The sequence below is a fragment of the Ambystoma mexicanum genome, chromosome 11 (genome assembly GCF_040938575.1).
Source record: "Ambystoma mexicanum isolate Mex_15411 chromosome 11, UKY_AmexF1_1, whole genome shotgun sequence".
Classification (NCBI taxonomy): Eukaryota; Metazoa; Chordata; class Amphibia; order Caudata; family Ambystomatidae; genus Ambystoma; species Ambystoma mexicanum.
The window spans coordinates 78,349,656-78,368,496 of NC_090934.1; the positions used below are offsets into that span (position 1 = coordinate 78,349,656).

An 18,841-nucleotide genomic window follows, 5' to 3' on the forward strand; every position below is an offset into this window, starting at 1 on the left:
CAGGCACCCGTGGTGCATTTAAGGAAAGGTGAGATGATTTCAAATGCTTACAGAGAGAGAGAGACTCAGCCATTGCTATACTGGCAATGTCCCAATTTTCCACTCAGAATTTCTGGTCTTTGGCCCTAAAAGCACTTGGAGTGTGATAGTGGTTGTGAGGAAGTGGATCCACTTGGCCAATGGGAGCCAATGATAATGAAATGTGTGTGTGTGCCACATCTCTTCCTAGAACATTTCTGTAGCTTGGCAGTGCAGTGGGGGCGCAGTGCATTCAAACCTAGCTACATTTGGGCTTCGCTCGTGCACGCAGCGAATCGCAAGTTCCAATCAGGATCCCAGAATTGGTAGCAATCATGCAATTCCCTCGAAATTTCTTTCAACTAAAATATCCCTTATGAATTTGGATTGTGTACATCCTTAAACCAAAACTGAATTTTAACATTGGTGTGGACGAATTCAGCCCTAAGATTTAGTCTGAGCCATGTCCCATTCTCCTGGAATAGTTCTGTTTTAGGGCTGTCATCCTTTTGGGAAAAGGGGAGAATGGAAGAACCCCATGCACCAATCACAGATGAAAGAATAGATTTTCCAGTTGCATCTTATATCAAGGCACTCCTGAAATGTAGTAGTTTCAGAGGCCGGCCGTCACCCATATGACGTAGGCCCTTGTTGGGATATGTTAAATATTATCCAAATAGTGACATTTTATGCTTAGGTAAATTCTATGGAATGCCATGAAATTCTTTGTTCCACTCAAAGTAACAGCGAAAGACAATGAAAAAGTGAATACACGCACTTTCACAATGATAGGTGTATAGTTTAAAATGAGGAATGGAATTACAGAAGCAGAGCTGACATTGCCCACATGAACCATGAACATCATCAACCGGTCTTAGAATTATGGGGAAAGCCATTAGTATAAAAGTGTTGGAATTCCAGTTTGGCAATTGAAGACTATCACTTTCAATAGCCTGTAACATAATGTTATGTCTAAGTGATAATTAGATAATGAACCAATTACAATGAATATTTTTCCAGCAATATTGTTAATTGTTCTGTTATCACTTACTTACAAGTGCGTATAGAAACATGGTATTATCTGATGAGGTTACGCTCATCCAGTAGTCATTCCAAGTGTGTAATTGTGCTATCATTTAATTAAAACTATCTGTTCAGTGAATTAATTTTCCATGTACAGTGACTATTGAACTATCGAGGATAACACTTGTCCAATCTCCAATATTTATTTCCCAGCGAACATTTTGGAAGCTATTTATGAAGCCAAATCCTACAACACGAGGAGTGCAACATTGTTGTTCACATACAAGGAGGTTTCAAACCTATGAAGGTACATGTCTGCTCTCATATCCATTTAAGATTACCTTAAAATCTTTGCAGTTGCTAACAGTCTGTTGGACCTCATACTCTTCAATAGCTCAGTTGCATTTTATACTGTCAACAAAAGATAATTAATAAGGATAATGGAAGAAGTAGGTCCTCAGAACACAACCCCACAGTGGACAAGGTCTTTGTTAGGCAGAATCATATGCAGTACACTTTGGGAACACCACACACAATTAAGACTACAAGTGACAGTACAAATTCACCTTTGGTGCAAGCCTGTACTACACAATAAAGTGGTAGCGATGGCTGAGCAGCCAGACTTTTCTCAAGAGTAAAGTGAGCAGTATCAATAGTTACACAAAGGACAGCAATTACTATGGTTCAAACAAACACTGACTCAAGATTTCTGAGTAAAAGAATATACATTTATTTACACATCAGTTGTAAAACAATTCACTAAGTAAAGCAGCAGAAAAATCACACTCTTAATATACTACACAACCCCCAATCAATTCTGGACAAGTTAGGCTCAAAATGAAGTGTGAGTAAAATGGCACTCCAGCAATTTAAAAGGGAGGGAAAGACAAGGTTATGCAAAATTAAGCAGCACCAACAATTAATTAGGCAGGGAAATCTAGAAAAGGCTTGCTACAATAAGGATTCAAATCAATAGGCCTGGGCCAATGCTAATGGTTCAGAGTCTTTGCAGAGGATCACACAGTTCAGAGTAGTTCACGCTTAAGTCTTTGCCAAGAGTTCGAATCTAAGTTGATTGAAGGAAAAAATATTTGAAAGAGTATAGAAGGACAAGCCCTCGGATTGGCAAAAGATTTCATTACACTTTCACCGCGGTCGGACGGAACGAACAACTGGGTTAGAACAGTACCTTAAATGAAGAAGAAGGCTGTAGCTGAGGCAGACGTTCCTGGAAGATCCTGCCGGCTCACGGTTCCTGAAGCGACTGTCGGACTGACACGAGGTAGGAAGACTGGAGGGTCCTGCACTGCCCAGGGAAGAAACCAGCAGCAGAGCAAAGCAATGAATAAAAGATGCGCTCCTTAAAACCCAAACAGGGTACGGTCCTCCTGGCTATCTGGTTCACTGCAGCTATGCACAGCAAATTCAACCAGGGGAGGGAGGCCTTGCTTGGTGTTTGGCGAACTGGTTGGTCCCACCAGCTCAAGGGAAGAAGATTCCTTGCAGATCTTCTCTGTCGTCTAAGTTTGGAAATTCGGACCCACAGCAGGGCTTCACCGGGAGGTTCAGTCGTGGTAGTGGTCCTCTTCCTTCAGCTAATCTTTGGTTCTCTCGATCCAGTGGTGACTCTGCCTTCCAAGCACCAGAGGCATGCTTTTTATGCAGTTTTCCCCCATTCACACAGCCTGGCTGTCAATCACACAGCAGGATGGCTGTCCTGGCAGGACCGTCACCACAGCCAATCATACAGAGTGCGACATGGGTCTCCAAGGAGACCCTATGCAGGGAGTCTCAAACCCCTCCTTCACATCCTGTCCCCCTCAGACATTCAGGCGCCTAAGGAGAGCTTCTGTGCAGAAGCCTGTGAAAGGACGGCGAACAAAGGAACCAAACCTGCTTTGGCGCACAGAGTAAAACACAAGAAATTCCTTTACAAAAAGAAATGGTGAATAAACCCAGCCGGAACCAAATAAAAGGAAATGGGGTCCAGCGGATTTAAGTTCGAGGCTACTAACTTAGCTTAAAACAGTTACAAGGCTATTTACATAGACAGCGGTAGGAAAAATAGGGTAAATACCACTGCCACCAGCCAAATCTTAAGGAAAGGGGAACGAAACAGTTTTCCATGAGAGACAGACAAAAATGGATAACTATTAACCCTTTCCAGTACTCTATAGAAGATAGTTTGTACTGGGTCTCTGAATTTAAAAAGACTAATAAAGTCAATGGCAACTTTCCATGTTCTGAGAGACAGTAATCAGTCCCAGAATATGGAGTTTAAATTGGGAAGTCTGAAAAAGACAACCCTGTGTCACTGCACTAAGGGTGCTATATAACACTCAGTAAAAAAGATGATGCCTATGTGGTAGGTGAACCTCCACAGTCTTTGTACATAAAAATGTTAAACACACACAGTAAAACACATGTAAGAGTGGGAAAAAAGGCTCACACTCTTACCAGGTGAAAATAAAAAATCCTAGAAATCCAGCAAAGCTTCTGAGAGACTCAGTAGGTAAGCAAAATTAGCCATTCTAAAGAATTCTCCCTAACACTCGTCCCCCAGACTAAGGGACAAGAGGATTTAATCCACTCCTGGATGAATCTCTTCACTCTAGTCGGTTATAAACATCCTAGAGAGACAATCAGCATTTTGGTGGTAACGTCCTGACCTATGCTCAATGGTGAAATCAAACCCTTGCAGGCAGATTGACTATCTTAGAAGTTTTGGGTTCTACCCTTTCATTTGCATTAACCATCTCAAGGGTTGGTGGTCTGTCTGAATCACAAAGGTAGATCCATACAAGTATGGTGTAAACTTCTTCAGAGACCACACAATGGCAAAACACTCATGCTCTATGGTTGCCCACCTTGTTTCTGGTTCCTTCAGTTTCCTACTGATGAAGCAAATGGTGTGCACCCTACCTTTCTAATCCAGGTGACTAAGGACTGCACCTATACCTGTATTGGATGCATCTGTCTGCACAATGAAGGGTTGGTGGTAATCAGGAACTCTTAGGACTGGAACTTGACAAAGGGCTTTCTTCAGGTTTTCAAAGTCTTGAGTGCACTCCTCATTCCATCTAACCTTTTAAGGGGATTCTGGAGATGAGATTACATTCAAAGGAGAAGCTATGGACCCATAGTTCTCAATGAAATTCCTGTAGTAACCAGTGAGACCTAGGAAGGCTCTCACTTGGGTTCGAGTAGTAGGGGCGGGCCAGTTGTGTACAGCCTGTACTTTGCTAGGCAATGGCCTTATTTCACCTCCTCCTACCTCATGACCAAGGTAGACCACTTTGCTCTGACCAATTTGACATTTTCTTGCCTAAATGGCTGCTCAAGAGTCTGCAAAACATATCCTAAGTGATCAACATGTTCTTTCCAAGTAGGGCTGAACACTGCAATGTCATCCAAGTATGCCATGCAGAAGTCCTCCATCCCATTCAGAACTTGTTTGACCATCCTTTGGAATGTAGCAGGTGCATTCTTCAATCCAAAAGGCATAACCTTAAACTGGTAGAGGCCTGCTGCGGTTGAGAATGCAGTTTTCTCCTTGGCATGGTCTGTCAGGGCTATTTGCCAATAGCCTGACGTCAGATCAAATATACTGAGGTACTTAGCTGCACCAAGTTTATCCACCAGTTCATCTGTCCTTGGCAAAGGATGGACATCAGTTTTAGTGACTGCATTTAGAGCTCTATAGTCCACACAGACTCTCAACTCCTTGGATCCTGCCTTTGGTACTAGAAAAACTGGACTAGACCATGGACTTTTAGAGGGCTCTATAGCCCCCAGATCAAGCATCTTGTTGACCTATCCTATGATGTGGGATCTCACATGTTCTGACATTCTCCAGCATGGGGTCTGGCATGGATTCACATGCTCATGAATCTTCCCCGTCGTCAGGCTGGGAATCCTCGGTAAAGAAAAAATCAGTATCAGTTTCGTTTCTGATCTGTCTTTCTTAGTAGTAACCAATCACTGATCTCTGGGTCATACTGCCCCCAGCCAATGACTGCCCTCTCCCTAAGCCCCGCCTCTGGCAGCCATCCTCAGATTTTTACTGCACGCTCTAGTGTTGGGAGTCCTCGTGTTTAGCTCTCGAGTTTTGTTACTGCGTTTTCACGTTTTTTCAGGAGAATTTCTCATTTTTTCGGTTTAATCGAGCCTCAACCTCCACCATTTCTACTTCCGATAACGGGGACCCGTTTCGGAATTTTTCTACGCCCCTCAAGGGTGAAGTTTTCGTCGAGTTTACACTTCTTGGAGGATTCCGGAAGATCTGCGGCCTACCTCAACGGACATGGCCCAGGACAAAGGGATCTCGACGCCCGGATCCAAGCTGTTCAGGAACTGCCCTGGATGCGGATTATATAACGTTTTCAAGGAGGACGAGCATTCGTGATGTCTCTACTGCCTCCATGGGGACAAGACGCACGTGGAGAAGGAGTGTGCGTTCTGCAAGAACCTTTCGGAACGGACCAAACAAGATCGTCGTTCCCGCCTCGCCACCTGGCTGGAGAAGGGCACAGCAAGTGAGAAGGCGAAGAAGAAGTCTGAGCGGGCTTCTACGTCCTTTGAGGGCACCCCGGCGACGGGGGCCCAACAGAAGGTCAAGCACCGCAAGTCCGCGGGCTCCGGGTACGCCGAAAGGTCAGGCTCTTCGGTTGCCAGGCAGGGCGCTACTTCCCCGGCACGTTTGACCACGAGCCAGCCCTCTGGTTCGGGGAAGAGGAAGTCTGAGAACCCGGGTAGGCCGCTGGAGCGGACCCTGTCGATCTCGAAGGGGGAGCGAGGTGTTGACCCTCCCCCCAAGACGAAGGCCCAGGACGCACCTAAGGTGGTGAGGGCCTTGATCCACCCAGCTAAGGCCTCTACCGAAGTGGTCGCTGTGACCCTGGCAGAGCCGGCTGAGACTACGCCAATGGAAACGGCCTCTGGGCCCAGAGTATCCCTGCTGCCGCGGAGGGAATCCTCTTTCCAGCCCATCGCTAAGACCCCCGTGAAGCCCCCAGCTGAAAAAGAGGGGGGGGGCGGTGGCCGTTACAGACTCGGAATCAGCCTCTGAGGAGGAACTGGTGGAGACCGAGAAGGGCCTCAACAAAAGGTCCATAGGCCTCAACGAGAGGTTCATAAACCTCAACGAGAGGTTCGAGAAGGTTCGATCCCAGGGGACGGTCCCTGCTGACGTGATCGAAGATAGCGACGACGACGACGAACAGGGCCCAGTGGAGCGGCCATCCCATCCGTCCCGTCCGGCGCAGTCATTGCCCGAGCCCCAAGATAGCTCGGCGGCCATTTTGTTGGCAATCCAATCCTGATGTACCGAGATAAGGACGAGATTACCACGCACCCGACGGAGGAGCCAGAACCAGGCCCGTCGGGAAGCCCTCCGAACAAGCGGAGGAGAGTCCCCCCCGCTCGGCCCTTCGTGCCTGCGAGACCGGTGGACCCCTCATCCCCCTCCTCGGGAGAGGATACGGCGACGGACGATGACGGCGGCGATGACACAGCAGACATCCGTCATCACCCCCCCCGCAGCGTCCCCAGCCGACGAGGTTGACTCTTTCCACGCCATGATAACCAGGGCATCTGAGCTCTTCCAGCTCTGCCCTGAAGAACAGAATAAGGAGGGGTTTCTGTACCAACAAGGAGAGGCTAAGAGGAAGACGGTCCTCGCGGTGCCTTTACTCGACGACATCAGGGACGAGGGGCTTGCTGTCCTCAAGACACGGTGTCCTCGGTGCCACGACACCCGCCAAGAGGGACAGGTACGAGAAGAAGTACCGAGTCCCCGATGCCACCCCCTTGTGCCTCAGGGCCCAGCCCACGCTGGACTCTGTCGTCTCGGCAGTGGCTAAGAAGAAGGCAGCGGGTGCGGTGGCTTCAACTTCCACTTCCCCGCCGGACAGCGAGGGTAAGAAGTTGGACTCTATGGGACGACGAGTCATCTTGTCGGCGGCAACGACGATTAAGGCGGCCAATGCCTTAGCGATCGTGGCCCGCTACGACAGGGAGCTCTAGTTCAAGATAGCTCCCCTGCTAGATTTCCTGCCTGATGACAAAAGGGCGGAGGCCCTAGAAATTCTGCAGGATGGCGAGGTGGCGTCTGATCACGCCATTACAGTGGCAACGGACATTGCCAATACCGGATTTTTCCAACTGGGCAACAGAGTTTGCCTCCGATGACGAGGATGGCTCAAGGCGACAGACTTTTGCCAGGACGTTCAGACCAGAGTGTTGGACATGCCGTTTAACGGCAACAACGTCTTTGGTAAGGCGGTGGATGAGTCTCTACAGGCCATCAAGAACGACTCGGAGACGGCCCGGGCCCTTGGGGTGCTTCAGCAGCGACGGCCCTTTAGACAGGGTGCCTCCAAAGGATCCAGCGGTGGCTCCTCCACCTACCGCCAGGCGGCCAGCTCCTCTTCCCAGGAGGCCTACAGAGGTTGCGGCAAGCAAGGGGGTTCCCGCCGTCATCACCAAGGAGGCCAAGGCGGCAAGGCCGCTTCCAAGCACGACTGACCCGGCCGGGTTGTCGGGCCCCCACCGAAGCACCCCAGTGGGAGGCCGGCTGACGAAGTTCATCAGGGTGTGGTAGTCCATCTCCACCGATTGTTGGGTGTTGGATACCCTGGCCGGGCATTCGCTGGAATTCCTAAAGAAGTGCCCTTGCATTCCTCCCGTGGCCAGGAAGGAGAATCACGTCCCTCAACTGCTGTTGGAGGTAAAGGCGATGCTCAAGAAAGGTGCCATTGAGCTCATCCCCAGGAGGCTCCGGGGCTACGGAGTATACTCAAGGTACTTCCTCGTCAGAAAGAAGACAGGCGGTTGGCGCACCATCCTAGACCTGCATCGGTTAAACAAATACATCAAGGTGCAGAAATTCAGGATGGTCACCCTCCAGCACGTTCTGGGACAGCTGGAGGAACGCGACTTCCTATCGTCGTTGGACCTGGGGATGTTTACTTCCACATCCCCATTCTAAAAAGGCACAGGAAGTTCCTCAGGTTCGTGGTTCAAGGACGCCACTACCAATTCAGAGCCCTACTGTTCGGATTAAATTTCGGCACCCAGGGTTTTCACCAAGTGCCTGGCACCAGTGGCGGCCCGGCTGCGCCTGCAGGGGATCCACGTCTACCCCTACCTGAACAAATGGCTAATCCGGGCAAGGTCAAGGGAACTCGCCGTTGATCATACGGCGAGGACCGTTCGGTTGCTCACGGAGCTGGGGTTCTCCATCAACTACCCCAAATCCCACCTGGTTCCATCGCAAGTAGCACTGTTTTTTGGGGCGAAGCTCGATACAGTGGAGCAATTGGCCTCCCCTTCAGAGGAGAGTACCAAGACCATCCTGGGCAAGGTACGGCGCCTGTTAGCCACGGACGTGGCCAGGGTGAGGTCCATCAAGTGCCTTCTCGGGATTATGTCCTCATGCATCTGCCTTGTACCCCTTTGCAGACTTCGGATGCGTCCGCTACAGGAGTTCCTGGACGCCCGCTGGTTTTAGGCGAGGGGCTGCTTCGAGGACAGGATCCCCCTCGACAAGGAGTTCCGTCGGGCGATCCTGTGGTGGGGCAGCCGGGCTCACCTCACGACTGGCACGGACTTTCAAACCCCGGCGTTTCAGGAGACGGTGACTTCGGACGCCTCTCTGGAGGGTTGGGGGGCCCACACCGGAGATCTCCACGCAAGAGGCCTTTGGCTCCCCCAGGAGAGGTCTCTTCACATCAACATCTTGGAGCTCCGTGCAGTGTTCTGGGCGCTCAAGTCGTTCCTCCCGTCCCTCAAGGACAAAGTGGTGAGGATCTTCACCGACAACACCACCACGATGTTCTACATACGGAAGCAGGGGGGCACCAGATCCCCATCCCTATGCAAGGAGGCCCAGGATCTGTGGCACTGGGCCGTCGCCCAGGGGATGTTTCTGGTTCCCTTCCACCTGGCAGGAATAAAAAACACCATCGCCGACTCACTCAGCAGGGAGCTGCGCTCGTGCCACGAGTGGGAACTGTGCCAGGATCAAGTGGATCGACTCTTCCAACGATGGGGCAAACCCCAGAGCGACCTGTTCGCTACGGCAATGAACTCCAAGTGCCAGAGGTTTGCCAGCAGGTTCCCACAGCCGAGGAGCATGGCCGATGCTTTCTCGTTCCCTTGGGACGCCCTGTTTCTATACGCGTTCCCTCCATTGCCGTTGCTGTACCGCCTCATCAGCCAGCTCAAGAAGTCCAGGTGCAGGATGATCCTCGTCGCACCGGCGTGGCTGAGGCAGGTCTGGTTCCCGGACCTCCTGGACTTGTCAACGTCCCCACCAGTCAGGCTGCCGGCGGACGCGGGTCTTCTCTACAGAGAAGGAGGCGCCATTCTACACCACAACCCACAGTCGCTGAACTTGCAGGCCTGGCTCCTGCAGCACTAGAGTTTGGAGGGTACGATATCCCAGCTGATTGCAGAGAGGTTCTTGCAAAGGCCAGGGCGTCCTCAACTCTCAAGTGTTACGGTCATAAATGGAAGAGGTTCTCTGTCTGGTGCCGTGCACAGAAGATTAACCCTCTACGGATTACGGCCCCTCAAGTTCTACCGTACCTGCTGTTGCTGGCCAAAGCTGGACTGGCTCACGCCTCCATAAAAATACATCTGGCTGCCATCTCCCTATATACCAGGATTACGGGACAGGTGTCCTTGTGGTCTCATCACCTGGTAAAGGAATTTATGAAGGGACTATTCCGATCATTCCCGCCGGTGAAGGCCCCTGCCCCGGCGTGGGAGCTTAATGTGGTGCTGACCAGGCTCATGGGACCCCCATTCAAGCCTATGCATTTGGTGCCTTTGAAGTTCCTGTCATGGAAGACAGCGTTCCTTGTCTCCTCTGCATGACGAGTGGGAGAGATTCAGGCCCTATCTTGCAAGCCTCCATACTTGACTTTTCATAACATGAGGGTAGTGCTGAGGACGCACCCCTCCTTCATGCCCAAGGTGCCGTCGAACTTCCACCTCAACGAGCCCTTGGTGTTACCAGTTTTCTTCCCGTCGCCTTCGACGCCGGCCGAGAGGACTTTGCACTCGCTGGATGTAGCTAGAGCGCTGAAGTTCTACGTGGACCGCACAAAGAGTTTTCAGAAGACGGCACAACTATTTGTGAACTTTGGGTCTGTGAATCAAGGGAAGGCTCTCTCGAAGACTTCCATTTCCAGATGGCTCTCCGGCTGCATCATGCATTGTCACCGGTTGGCAAACCGACCGCTGCCCGGCCGTCCGAGAGCCCATTCGACCAGAGCGATCGCTGCTACCACGGCGTTCCAATCTGATGTGCCCCTGCTGGACATCTGCAGGGCTGCTACGTGGAGGTTGACGCACACCATCACAAGATTCTACTGCGTCGATCGGGACTCCAGAGAGGAGTCCAGGGTCGGCCAAGCAGTGCTGCGCAACCTGTTCCTGTAAGGTGAGCCTGGTGAGGAGGTAAGAGATGCTTAAAGTTGAGTTGTTGTATTGCTTGATGTTGAGCCTGTTGCCACCTCCCGTGGTTGTGCATGTGTATACTGCTATGTATTCTTTTATTCATGAGCATGTGAATCCATGCCAGACCCCATGCTGGAGAAGGAACAAGTTACTTACCTGTAACTGTTGTTCTCCAGCATGGGTCTGGCATGGATTCACATGCGAACCCTCCCACCTACCCCTCTGCGGCTCTTCACTTGGTCATACTGCCACTTGGCGTGCTACCAAATCTGAGGATGGCTGCCAGAGGCGGGGCTTAGGGAGAGGGCAGTCATTGGCTGGGGGCAGTATGACCCAGAGGTCAGTGATTGGTTACTACTAAGAAAGACAGATCAGAAACAAAACTGATACAGATTTTTTCTTTACCGAGGATTCCCAGCCTGACGACGGGGAATATTCATGAGCATGTGAATCCATGCCAGACCCATGCTGGAGAACAACTGTTACAGGTAATTAACTTGTTCCTTCTATAACCTCTGCTCTTCAGGGACTATATGGGTTCAGTCCTGGCGCCGTAGGCACCAGGCTCATATTGCCAACTTTAAACTATGCAGGTCATCCTGCAAAGAACTCATGTACATGCCATCATGAGGCCATGAAGGGACTACTTTCCTTTAGGTACTATTTTGCTGCTTGGGTGTGGTACTGGAACTTCTTACCTGGGAACTACTTTTTTGATACTATTTAAACCACGCCCGAAGAGCAGCACACGCTTCGCGTTATTCTGCATCTTAGCAGCGTAACGCTCAATGTGTCTGCAGTCCAGCATCCAGTCTACAGCCACACCCGTCTGGTGTCCGGAGCCGATCCTAGAGAAAAGGAAAGAAGAAGAGAAGGTTAGAACAAGGAGATTTCCATTTGGTCATCATCTTTTCCTGGAGCAGCCGCACCTGTGGATAAAGGAAAAAGACATTAAAATAAACCACGTCGCATTGCCAGCTGCAGCGCCGCGCCATACTCACCTGTCTTCGGAGCATCTCCACGACCCGGCGCAACACCCGTTGAATCGCCGCCTGAAAAATCAGCATCTGAAAAGACAAGAACAAACAAAAGGTGAGTGGGGTTCCGCCAAAGACATTCTTTTACTTACCGCAAGATACTTACTCGGAATTTTACCGCTCGAGGCAGCGCTGGTCACCATCCTACGTTAGACATTTTCGGCAAGGTGCCGCACCTGCAAAGAAGATAGAGAACTATTGGTTAATTACATTTTGAATAATATTACTTGCTAGACAGTGGTTGGTACTAACTGACTCTTACCTAAGTGCTACCTTCATCCATCGAGGCGAACTCACTCCTTGGATCACGCTGCAAGGGAAAAGGTATGAAAGGAGCAAGAGTGAATTAACAGACATTTGAACTCTAAATGAACTATGCATTCGGTTTACACACTACTTACCTCGGAGTCATTGTTGTCTGGAACTCTGCCAAATACCTTCGGATCAGTGAAGTAACTGAACTTCTGCGCGCCCCGGCACTCCACACAGGATGGAGAGTTCATCCTTCCAAACAATAAGGTGAGACTTTATGAAGGGGAATACTGGACGTTTTCAGGGAAAATAGTGTTAGTGTAACCTCTCTACCACGGGTGGCTAATCCCCTTTACTGCTTTTAGGTAAATATTCTAGCGGACCAGGCAGACGAAACTGAGTGGGCAAGTGCAGTCGATCATCACTTCGCTACAAGTCACACTGGTGGAGACCGCAGCAGTCCAGCTTCGTTCGACGCCCCTGTGGGATCCAGGTGAGTGTAACATCCCACCGCTGGAAGAGGCACCAGGGGTGCCACATTCTTGGCTCTACTCTTGCCAGAGGTTTGGCAAGTGTGACAGATCCTACAGAATTTGTCAACTTCTGAACCCATCTAGGGCCAGTAGAAGTAGTGGGAGAGCCTTTCCTTGGTCTTTTTGAAACTCAAATGACCAGCCAAAGGTATCTCGTAGGCCAACTGTAGGAACAGAATTTTTTTTTCTAGGGGCACTACAAGTCTTTTGCAGTCCCCAGGGATAGACTCAGTCGGTTCACTGTAGAAGAGGCCATCTTCCCAGTGCAACCTATGCTTCCCAGGCTCTTGCCCATCGAGCTGAGAAGCTGCCTGTAGGTAAAGACCTTCAAGAGTAGGACGCTCTCTTTGTCCTCTGCTGAAGTCTGCCCTGTTGGGTCCACCTTCTGCCATTAAAGACTGCAGCTCAGGATGCTAAACAGTATCCAGATCTCCAACTAAAGTTATGTCTTCTTCCAGATCTAACTCTTCAGAAACTGGATCATCCACACAGGGTTGTACCTCACACTCAGCCTCAGCAGGTGGAGGAGTCACAGGTGCGACTTTGGACAATCTTGGGGATGTCCTTGTTGGTAGCACATGGGTGCTATCTATATATGATTCCCTATAATGTCTTGAATCTCATGGTTCTATTCAAACATTGCTAACCAATCCAAAATATCAAGCTTAGCCTCATACATACCAACAATGTATTTAGGCATACAGGGTCTCTTAGGAATGGAAGACCTAGAAGACTGTCGGAGAGAAGCATTTTCAATAGACAACTTTTTCATTTCTAAGGCATGATTCAACTCAATTTCTCTGAGCTTAAGTTCTTGATGCTTTTGTTCAGTTTGAGCATTAATATGTTTGAATTTGAATTCATCCCTCATCTTTTCCTAGAACAATGAATTCAGGACTGAGTGCAGGACCTGATGGGGTCCCATTGGACAAAGGTTGAGGTTGCTGAGCAGGTAGAGGAGCAGTAAGGCCTACATTGTGAGACCCATCTGCCTCATCTACCTCATCCATAATAACAGACACATTATCATCCTCATCATTTTCCACATTTGCTGGAGGGGCAGGTATTTCAGACCCACTCCCCAGACTTTGTTTCTCTAACAACTTTTCAATTAATTCTGACGTTTTGCCTTTTACAGAGAGATTCCTTTCTCTACACAATTTTTCAGATAATACACAGTGTAACTAAGGAGGGTCTCCTGACTGTCGTTTTCCATATCAGACATGATTAAAATTGCTTTTTAGTGATGTTTAGCCTTGTGGTTAGTTGATCCAAGGTAATAGCAGCACTCTAAGTGTAATCACTATACTTGATCCTCACCGCTGTACACCAGTGTTAGGTAGAATCATATGCAGTACCCTTTGGGAACACCACACACAATTAAGACTAAAAGTTACAGTACAAATTCACCTTTGGTACAAGCCTGTACTACACAGTAAAGTGGTAGCGATGGCTGAGCAGCCAGACGTATCCCAAGAGTAAAGTGAGCAGTATCAATAGTTACACAAAGGACAGCAATTACTATGGTCATACAAACACTGACTCAAGGTTTCTGAGTAAAATAATATACAATAATTTACACATCAGTTGTAAAACAATTCACTAAGTAAAGCAGCAGAAAAATCACACTCTTAATAGACTAAACAACTCCAAATCAATTCTGGCCAATTTAGGCTCAAAATGAAGTGTGAGCAAAATGGCACTCCAGCAATTTAAAAGGGAGGGAAAGACAAGGTTATACAAAATTAAGGAGCACCAACAAGTAAGTAGGCAGGGCAATCTAGAAAAGGCTTGCTACAATGAGGAATCAAATCAATAGGCCTGGGCCAATGTTAATGGTTCAGAGTCTTTGAAGTTCACACTGTTCACACAGTTCAGAGTAGTTTGCGGTTAAGTCTTTGCCAAGAGTTCGAAACGAAGTTGGTCGAAGAAAAAGTTATTTAAAAGAGTAGAGAAGGACAAGCCCTCAGATGGGCGAAAGATATCAAACACTTTCACCATGGTCGGGCGGAACGAACAACCGGTTTAGAACAGTACCTTAAATGAAGAAGAAGGCTGTAGCTGAGGCAGACGTTCCTGGAAGATCCTGCAGGCTCACGGTTCCTGACGCGACTGTCGGACTGACACGAAGTTGGAAGACTGGAGGGTCCTGCACTGCCCAGGGAAGAAACCAGCAGCAGAGCAAAGCAAAAAATAAATGGTGCGCTCCTTAAAACCCAAACAGCGTCCGGTCCTCCTGGCTATCCGGTTCACTGCAGCTGTGCACAGCAAATTCAACCAGGGGAGGGAGGCCTTGCTTGGTGTTTAGTAAACTGGTTGGTCCCACCAGCTCAAGGGAAGAAGATTCCTTGCAGATCTTCTCTGTCGTCGAAGTTTGGAGATTCGGACCCACAGCAGGGCTTCACTGGGAGGTTCAGTCGTGGTAGTGGTCCTCTTCCTTCAGCTAATCTTTGGTTCTCTAGATCCAGTGGCGACTCTGCCTTCCAAGCCACACAGACCTGCTTTTTATGCAATTTTCCCCCATTCACACAGCCTGGCTGTCAATCACACAGCAGGGTGGCTGTCCTGGCGGGACAGTCACCACATCCAATCATACAGAGTGCGACATTGGTCTCCAAGGAGAACCTGTGCAGGGAGTCTCAAACCCCTCCCTCACATCCTGTCCCCCTCAGACATTCAGGCGCCTAAGGAGGGCTTCTGTGCAGAAGTCTGCCAAAGGACAGCGAAAAAAGCAAGAGCAAAACACGAGAAAGACTTTTACAAAAAGAAATGGCAAATCATCCCAGCAGGAAGCAAATAAAAGTAAATGGGGTCCAGCGGATTTAAGTTCGAGGCTACTAACCTAGCCTTAAACAGTAACAAGGATATTTACATAGACCGTGGTAGGAAAAATAGGGTAAATACCACTGCCACCAGCCAAATCTTAACGAAAGGGGAAAGAAATAATGTTCCATGAGAGACAGACTAAAAGGCATAACTATTAACCGTTTCAAGTACTCTATAGAAGATAGTTTGTACTGGGTCTGTGAATTTAAAAAGACTAATAATGTCAATGGCACTTTACATGTTCTGAGAGACAGTAATCAGTCCCAGAATATGGAGCTTAAAGTGGGAAGTCTGAAAAAGACAACCCTGTGTCACTGCACTAAGGGTGCTGTGTAACACACATTGAAAAGAGGATGCCTATAGAGTAGGTGAAGCTCCACAGTCTATGAACACACACATTTTAAACACACACAGTAAAACACATGCAAGAGTGGGAAAAAAGGCTCACACTCTTACCAAGTGAAAAATAAAAATCCAGCCAAGCTGCTGAGGGACTCAGTAGGTAAGGGAATTTAGCCATTCTGGAGAATTCTCCCTAACAGTCTTTTATACTGGACAGAACGGAATAAAACAAAAATAACCTTGCTTTTCCCTTTCAGATCCAACTCTCGCAAAATAACTTTCTGAATCCTGTAAAATCGAGCCTATCACCTCGACTCTTTAGTACATACATGGTGCCTCTTATGTAGCTCATTATAAAACATGGGGTAGCAATATTGCATAGGGTTTGTTATAGTTGATGGTATTATGATATATGACTTCACAGAGTAGAATTGAGCTATTCTAGGTCTTTCCTCACTGGGAAGGAATCATCTGATTTGTTTGGATATAACCCACTGACCTTATTTTGATGTTTGTGTTGTGTTTAATATTTTAATATGACAAAGATCTTAGAAATAAAATGTGGACTCACCTCCTGCATGTACATTGATGATACACAAATCAATTTTCAAATTGACCAGTAACAAAAACACTAACACAGCTCTCATCAACTGTTTCTTCAAGTAAGCATATGGATGATGATTAACAACTTAAAATTAACCCTGGACATAACAGACATCTTGATCTTTTCATCTAGTACTGCACCAGAAGCATCAATACTATGGCTGACGGTAATGTGCACCTGCCCAAAATTCTCAAAAGTAAGCAATATTCTTAGGATCCAGAAGGAAGTACTTGGAATCACAAATCAATGCCTTAGAAAAGAAATGCTTCTAGTACCTTCACTCAACCAGGTGAAGCATACCACTGCTCACCTTCCTTCAAAGGAATCCCACAGTTATATTGCTGGTTTCCTCAAGAATCTACTATGCCACCACCATATACCTTGGCATGCCGACTACCTCACGAAGAAAATTCAATGCATAAAAAACACTTGGCAAAACTATGACTCAGACTCGATTGGAGGGAACAAATAACTCCAGACAAAAGAAATCTGGTACAGCTCATAGTAGAGCCAACCTTTGGAGGTGATCTTCCAAAGCACCTGGAGACCATAAAATGCAGTGATGCATGGAATAATTCCTAGTAACATAACATTAACAGGCATAACATTAATATATCAATATCATTGCATTTTCCACCACCCCCAAACACACATTTACAAAAGCCAGATAGACCTTTGTCCCAAAATCCCATTTACAAATTAAATCTCTTTTTTAATTCCTATATTGTTACTCCAGTTAATTGAATTATAGTAAAACAGATCAATTCACAACATACCAGAGTCACTAAAGGACTGGCAGGGCAGGATCAGAATCAGTTGCGTGTTAGGCTACCCCTGATCAAACCACACCATATTCAAGTTATCATATAGCTCTGGGCTGAATACATTGGGCCTCATTACACGGACGGCGGTGGACCAAGGTGCTATTAGCACCTTGGTCCATGCCGGTAAAATAACGGCACTGCCTTGGAGGAAAGGGGAATTACCACCCTATTCCAAGGTTGGTGGGGCGGTAATTCCCCCTTCCCCCATTGCCCTTCCCCATTCCCATTTTTGCCCCATAGGGCATAATGGGAATGGGGAAGGTGCCAATTACGGCACCGCAAATTGCGGTACCGTAATTAGCTCCCTGGTCCCTTTGCGGGTTGGTTTTTAACGCCTGCAAAAAGCAGGCGTTAAAGTCTCCAACCCGCAAAGGGACCTCGTAGTAAGGCGGTAAGGGTTAACGGTCACCGGTACCATTAACGGTGACCGTTAAGCCTTACCGCCGTCCATGTAATGAGGCCCATTGTCTCCTCTGAGTGTTGTGGTGTGCTCTTCAGACTAGGGCTTAATTCTTTTTCCTGTAGTATTCCAATAGCTTAAGTCGTGTGTTACTGTCTCCTATGAATGTTGTGGTATTTCACCTATAGTGCTGGGCCTGGAGTCATTGGGTCATATTCTCAAAACGTAGGTAAGTGATGAGATGAGCTTGCAGAGTATAATATTCGAGAAAATGTCCACACAGCAGGTTGAGTTGATGAAGCTTTATTCAGGAACTCAAGTAAGGCTGCAGCTCTCCCTCTCTGGCCATCCCTTCAACTGTCACAGTTCTTACAACAACATTCTAGTGCAACTCCATTCTTATTGTTATCAAGGGCAGTGTTCCATATCAGAATGGTATGGAGTTACAGAAGCACTGGTAACATAAACTATGTACTGTGGAAACTATTTTTCAATTTACATCACACCTCCTTCCTTTTGAACATGAAAGAGGAAACATGTTATGGGGTATTCACACAGATTGGGCCTCATTCCAAGTATGGCGGTAAGGCAACAAACCACGCCGGTATCGCTACCGGCACCGTTGCTACTGTACTGCCATACTAGGAGTTCTGCTCGTAGGTCTGACCTGGTGGCCGTACCCGCAAAAGGACAATTAGCAGGTCCGTCTGGGCTGGAATAGCCTGGAATAGCCCGGAAATTGCCCATTCGCGGTGCCGGATCCGGATGCGAGTTTGGAGGTAGTAAGGCTACTTCCAACTTCGTAATGAGGCCCATTACATTTTCACAACACGTCCCTTGTTCCATAGTTGTAAACCCTCCAGCCGGACTACATTGACAAGATCCGCTAACACTGTCTTGGTATTGGAAAATGTATTATCAGTTTTTCAGGTCAACCTTGTGAGTTTTCTCTTTACTTAATCCCCCTTCTTGACATTCTTTAAACTACAACCATGTCTCACATCATACCACCTTTTACTCTGTCCACCCTTATGTTCCACATTCTCTCTCACTGATGGTATATCCACACTCATAATTTTCGCACATCCCATCCATCCAGATATCAACGGGTTGTTAGGCTTCCTACCACGCATCAATTCAAAGGGAGTGACCCAATTTACGGGATGGGCTGTTTTCCTATATTGAAATACTCTCCAACGTATCTCCTTCTTTGAATCATCACCAAATTGCACTGCCATGCGTATTCCATCCATGAGTGTTCTATTAATTATTTCTACACACCCATTGCTTTGAGGGTGAAAAAGTACTGTACTCTTGTGTTTAACCTTATTCCTGACCAACCAACTGCAAAATTTGCCGGAAACAAATTGAAGACCATTGTCTGACACAATCACTGCATGCTAACCTTCCCTCCAAAATATTGTTTCAAGAAATGCAATTATATCCGGGGATGTGGTGTGTTTGATTATACCAATCTCTGGCCACTTTGTGAGCGAATCCATCACAACTATGACATA

The 18,841-nt window shown here is 47.8% G+C and overlaps 1 protein-coding gene across 5 annotated transcripts in view; it reads right to left on the minus strand.

Annotated features, from left to right (window-relative positions):
* Positions 1-18,841, minus strand: part of DLGAP3 (DLG associated protein 3) — a 1,860,282-nt gene that overhangs the window by 168,602 nt on the left and 1,672,839 nt on the right. The window lies entirely within an intron of this gene.